This window comes from Chiloscyllium punctatum, unplaced genomic scaffold (assembly GCF_047496795.1).
Source record: "Chiloscyllium punctatum isolate Juve2018m unplaced genomic scaffold, sChiPun1.3 scaffold_566, whole genome shotgun sequence".
Taxonomy (NCBI): Eukaryota; Metazoa; Chordata; class Chondrichthyes; order Orectolobiformes; family Hemiscylliidae; genus Chiloscyllium; species Chiloscyllium punctatum.
Genome location: NW_027310300.1, coordinates 102,501 through 109,153, shown reverse-complemented (window position 1 = coordinate 109,153; position 6,653 = coordinate 102,501).

The window sequence follows — 6,653 nt, the reverse complement described above, 5'->3', positions numbered from 1 at the left end:
AAATGCATGAAAATCGGCCTGTACACGGGGGAGGCACCCGCCTCGAAGACGAGACCGTCGGCAGAACCGCCGGGTCAAACCCGGCTGAGCTACCCGGCTTACAAGTCTCAAAGTCGGGTTGAGCAGTCACATTCACTCCCATCGACTTTTGGGGCAACTTCCCACGGTTCGAAATGCACAAAATTCGGGCCTGAACACGGGGGGACGCTCCCCCCTCGAAGGCGAGACCGTCGGCAGAACCGCCGGGTCAAACCCGCTGAGCTACCCGGCCTTAAAAGTCTCAAAGTCGGTATGAGCAGTCACATTCACCCCCATTCCCTTTTGGACCACTTCCCACGGTTGGAAATGCATGAAAATCGGCCTGGACACGGGGGAGGCTCCCCCCTCGATGACGAGACCGTCGGCAGAACCGCCGAACAAACCCGGCTGAGCTACCCGGCTTACAAGTCTCAAAGTCGGTATGAGCAGACACGTCCACCCCCATTCCCTTTTGGACCACTTCCCACCGTTGGAAATGCACGAAAATCGGCCTGTACACGGGGGAGGCACCGGCCTCGAAGACGAGACCGTCGGCAGAACCGCCGGATCAAACCCGGCCGAGCTACCCGGGTTAGAAGCCTCAGAGTCGGGTTGAGCAGTCACGTCCACCCCCATTCCCTTTTGGACCACTTCCCACGGTTCGAAATGCACGAAAATCGGCCTGTACACGGGGGAGGGAGCCGCCTCGAAGACGAGACCGTCGGCAGAACCGCCGGTTCAAACCCGGCTGAGCTACCAGGCTCGGAAGCGCCCAAAGTCGGGTTGAGCAGTCACATTCACTCCCATCCCCTTTTGGGCAACTTCCACCGTTGCAAATGCATGAAAATCGGCCTGTACACGGGGGAGGGAGCCGCCTCGAAGACGAGACCGTCGGCAGAACCGCCGATCAAACCCGGCTGAGCTACCAGGCTCGGAAGCGCCAAAGTCGGTATGAGCAGTCACATTCACTCCCATCCCCTTTTGGGCCACTTCCCACGGTTCGAAATGCACGAAAATCGGACTGAACACGGGGGAGGCTCCCCCCCTCCAAAACGAGACCATCGGCAGAATCGACGGGTCAAACCCGGCCGAGCTACCCGGGTTAGAAGCCTCAAAGTCGGGTTGAGCAGTCACGTCCACCCCCATCCCCTTTTGGACCACTTCCCACGGTTCGAAATGCACGAAAATCGGCCTGTACACGGGGGAGGCACCCGCCTCGAAGACGAGACCGTCGGCAGACCCGCCGGATCAAACCGGCCGAGCTACACGGCTTACAAGTCTCAATGTCGGTATGAGCAGTCACGTCCACCCCTATTCCCTTTTGGACCACTTCCCACGGTACGAAATGCATGAAAATCGGCCTGTACACGGGGGAGGCACCCGCCTCGAAGACGAGACCGTCGGCAGAACCGCCGGGTCAAACCCGGCTGAGCTACCCGGCTCGGAAGCGCCAAAGTCGGGTTGAGCAGTCACATTCACTCCCATCGACTTTTGGGCAACTTCCCCACGGTTCGAAATGCACAAAATTCGGCCTGAACACGGGGGACGCTCCCCCCTCGAAGGCGAGACCGTCGGCAGAACCGCCGGGTCAAACCCGGCTGAGCTACCCGGGTCGGAAGCGCCAAGGTCGGTATGAGCAGTCACATTCACTCCCATCCCCTTTTGGACCGCTTCCCACGGTTTGAAATGCACGAAAATCGGCCTGTACACGGGGGAGGCTCCGCCCTCGAAGGCGAGACCGACGGCAGAACCGCCGGGTCAAACCCGGCCGGGCTACCCGGGTTAGAAGCCTCAGAGTCGGGTTGAGCAGTCACATTCACCCCCATCCCCTTTTGAACCTCTTCCCACCGTTGGAAATGCACGAAAATCGGCCTGTACACGGGGGAGGCGCCCCTCTCGAAGGCGAGACCGACGGCAGAACCGCCGGGTCAAACCCGGCCGAGCTACCCGGGTTAGAAGCCTCAGAGTCGGGTTGAGCAGTCACATTCACCCCCATTCCCTTTTGGACCACTTCCACGGTACGAATGCATGAAAATCGGCCTGTACACGGGGGAGGCACCCGCCTCGAAGACGAGACCGTCGGCAGAACCGCCGGGTCAAACCCGGCTGAGCTACCCGGGTCGGAAGCGCCAAGGTCGGTATGAGCAGTCACATTCACTCCCATCCCCTTTTGGACCGCTTCCCACGGTTTGAAATGCACGAAAATCGGCCTGTACACGGGGGAGGCTCCGCCCTCGAAGGCGAGACCGACGGCAGAACCGCCGGGTCAAACCCGGCCGGGCTACCCGGGTTAGAAGCCTCAGAGTCGGGTTGAGCAGTCACATTCACCCCCATCCCCTTTTGAACCTCTTCCCACCGTTGGAAATGCACGAAAATCGGCCTGTACACGGGGGAGGCCCCCCTCTCGAAGACGAGACCGTCGCAGACCCGCCGGATCAAACCGGCCGAGCTACACGGCTTACAAGTCTCGATGTCGGTATGAGCAGTCACGTCCACCCCATTCCCTTTTGGACCACTTCCCACGGTACGAAATGCATGAAAATCGGCCTGTACACGGGGGAGGCACCCGCCTCGAAGACGAGACCGTCGGCAGAAACCGCCGGGTCAAACCCGGCTGAGCTACCCGGCTCGGAAGCGCCAAAGTCGGGTTGAGCAGTCACATTCACTCCCATCCCCTTTTGGGCCACTTCCCACGGTTCGAAATGCATGAAAATCGGCCTGTACACGGGGGACGCTCCCCCCTCGAAGGCGAGGCCGTCGGCAGAACCGCCGGGTCAAACCCGGCTGAGCTACCCGGGTTAGATGCCTCAAAGTCGGGTTGAGCAGTCACATTCACCCCCATCCCCTTTCGGCCCCCTTCCCACGGTTGGAAATGCATGAAAATCGGCCTGTACACGGTGGGCGCTCCCCCCTCGAAGGTGAGACCTTCGGCAGAACCGCCGGGTCAAATCCTGCCGAGCTACCCGCGTTAGAGGTCTCAATGTCGGCTTCAGCAGTCACATTCAATCCCCATTCCCGTTTGGACCTCTTCCCGCCGATGGAAATGCACAAAATTCGGCCTGAACACGCGGGGACGCTCCCCCCTCGAAGGCGAGACCGTCGCCAGAACCGCCGGGTCAAATCCGGCTGAGCTACCCGCGTTACAGGTCTCAAAGTCGGGTTGAGCAGTCACGTTCACCCCCATCCCCTTTCGGACCCCCTTCCCACGGTTGGAAATGCATGAAAATCGGCCTGTACACGGTGGGCGCTCCCCCCTCGAAGGTGAGACCTTCGGCAGAACCGCCGGGTCAATCCGGCCGAGCTACCCGCGTTAGAGGTCTCAATGTCGGCTTCAGCAGTCACATTCAATCCCATTCCCGTTTGGACCTCTTCCCGCCGATGGAAATGCACAAAATTCGGCCTGAACACGCGGGAGGCTCCCCCCTCGAAGGTGAGACCTTCGGCAGAACCGCCGGGTCAAATCCGGCCGAGCTACCCGCGTTAGAGGTCTCAATGTCGGCTTCAGCAGTCACATTCAATCCCATTCCCGTTTGGACCTCTTCCCGCCGATGGAAATGCACAAAATTCGGCCTGAACACGCGGGACGCTCCCCCCTCGAAGGCGAGACCGTCGCCAGAACCGCCGGGTCAAATCCGGCCGAGCTACCCGCGTTAGAGGTCTCAATGTCGGCTTCAGCAGTCACATTCAATCCCATTCCCTTTTGGAACACTTCCCGCCGTTAACAATGCACGATATTCGGCCTGAACACGCGGGACGCTCCCCCCTCGAAGGTGAGACCTTCGGCAGAACCGCCGGGTCAAATCCTGCCGAGCTACCCGCGTTAGAGGTCTCAATGTCGGCTTCAGCAGTCACATTCAATCCCATTCCCGTTTGGACCTCTTCCCGCCGATGGAAATGCACAAAATTCGGCCTGAACACGCGGGGCGCTCCCCCCTCGAAGGCGAGACCGTCGCCAGAACCGCCGGGTCAAATCCGGCTGAGCTACCCGCGTTACAGTCTCAAAGTCGGCTTCAGCAGTCACATTCAATCCCATTCCCTTTTGGAACACTTCCCGCCGTTAACAATGCACGATATTCGGACTGAACACGGGGGCCGGTCCGCCCTCGAAGTCAACACCGTCCGCAGAACCGCCGGGGCAAATCCGCTGAGCTACCCCGCCCCCGAACACTCAAAGTCCCTCTGAAGCCTTGCATTCGCCTCCTTGGAAAATTGACGTCAAACATTACCAAAATCGGGGGCACGAGCACTAAAGCTAAGTCTCACCCTTTCCCTATCCCTAACCAGGAACCGAACGCCCACCCTCAGCCTCACACCAACGCCGGTGCCACTCCAGACAGACACACCCTTCAAAACCACACCCATCCGCCATGCAACTCAAAAAGGGTCCAAATTCAGAAACACCCCCTTCAAAAGGCACTCCATCCTCGGCCACACCACCGGGACATGCTCCCCTCGGCGATAATTAAGCCCCCACCACTATTTGAAGCCAACCGCAGCCGCAACTCGAACGGAGGAAATCAGTAACCAATTCAAAAATGCGCTTGGTTACTGATTTCTACTGAGCCGAAAAAATTCTAAGTGTCGGTGGTTACTGATTTATACCAACCCGAAAATATTCTAAGTGTCGGTGGTTACTGATTTATACCAACCCGAAAAAATTCTAAGTGTCAGTGGTTACTGATTTATACCAACTCGAAAAAATTCTAAGTGTCAGTGGTTACTGATTTATACCAACCCGAAAATATTCTAAGTGTCAGTGGTTACTGATTTGTACCGACCCGAAAATATTCTAAGTGTCAGTGGGTTACTGATTTATACCAACCCGAAAAAATTCTAAGTGTCAGTGGTTACTGATTTATACCAAGTCGAAAAAATTCTAAGTGTCAGTGGTTACTGATTTATACCAACCCGAAAATATTCTAAGTGTCAGTGGTTACTGATTTATACCAACTCGAAAAAATTCTAAGTGTCAGTGGTTACTGATTTATACCGACCCGAAAAAATTCTAAGTGTCAGTGGTTACTGATTTATACCAACTCGAAAATATTCTAAGTGTCGGTGGTTACTGATTTATACCAACCCGAAAAAATTCTAAGTGTCAGTGGTTACTGATTTATACCAACTCGAAAAAATTCTAAGTGTCGGTGGGGGGTTGAGGGGGGGGCGGGGAGTTAGGGGGCGGGGGGGGGGAGGGTGGAGGGAGCCGAGACTCGAGAGATGAGGCTAGTGTCGGGGGGGGGTAGCTGAGGGTGGAGACCACCCGGAGAGGGGGGGGAATTCTAAGTGTCAGTGGTTACTGATTTAGACAACTCGGAGAGTCGTAGGGGGGGGGGGGGCAGGGGGGGGGGGGTTACTGATTTATACCAACTCGAAAATATTCTAAGTGTCGGTGGTTACTGATTTATACCAACCCGAAAATATTCTAAGTGTCAGTGGTTACTGATTTATACCAACTCGAAAAAATTCTAAGTGTCAGTGGTTACTGATTTATACCAACTCGAAAATATTCTAAGTGTCGGTGGTTACTGATTTATACCAACCCGAAAATATTCTAAGTGTCAGTGGTTACTGATTTATACCAACTCGAAAAAATTCTAAGTGTCAGTGGTTACTGATTTATACCAACCCCCCCCCCCCCCCCCCCCCCCCCAGTGTCGGTGGTTCCTGATTTATACCAACCGAAAATCAGTGGTTACTGCTTTGTCACCGACCCGAAAAAAATTCTAAGTGTCAGTGGTTACTGATTTATACCAACCCGAAAATATTCTAAGTGTCGGTGGTTACTGATTTATACCAACCCGAAAATATTCTAAGTGTCAGTGGTTACTGATTTATACCAACTCGAAAAAATTCTAAGTGTCAGTGGTTACTGATTTATACCAACTCGAAAATATTCTAAGTGTCAGTGGTTACTGATTTGTACCAACCCGAAAATATTCTAAGTGTCGGTGGTTACTGATTTATACCAACCCGAAAATATTCTAAGTGTCAGTGGTTACTGATTTATACCAACTCGAAAATATTCTAAGTGTCGGTGGTTACTGATTTATACCAACCCGAAAATATTCTAAGTGTCAGTGGTTACTGATTTATACCAAGTCGAAAATATTCTAAGTGTCAGTGGTTACTGATTTATACCAACTCGAAAAAATTCTAAGTGTCAGTGGTTACTGATTTATACCAACTCGAAAATATTCTAAGTGTCGGTGGTTACTGATTTATACCAACCCGAAAATATTCTAAGTGTCAGTGGTTACTGATTTATACCAACTCGAAAAAATTCTAAGTGTCAGTGGTTACTGATTTATACCAACTCGAAAATATTCTAAGTGTCGGTGGTTACTGATTTATACCAACCCGAAAATATTCTAAGTGTCAGTGGTTACTGATTTGTACCGACCCGAAAAAATTCTAAGTGTCAGTGGTTACTGATTTATACCAACCCGAAAATATTCTAAGTGTCGGTGGTTACTGATTTATACCAACCCGAAAATATTCTAAGTGTCAGTGGTTACTGATTTATACCAACTCGAAAAAATTCTAAGTGTCAGTGGTTACTGATTTATACCAACTCGAAAATATTCTAAGTGTCAGTGGTTACTGATTTGTACCAACCCGAAAATATTCTAAGTGTC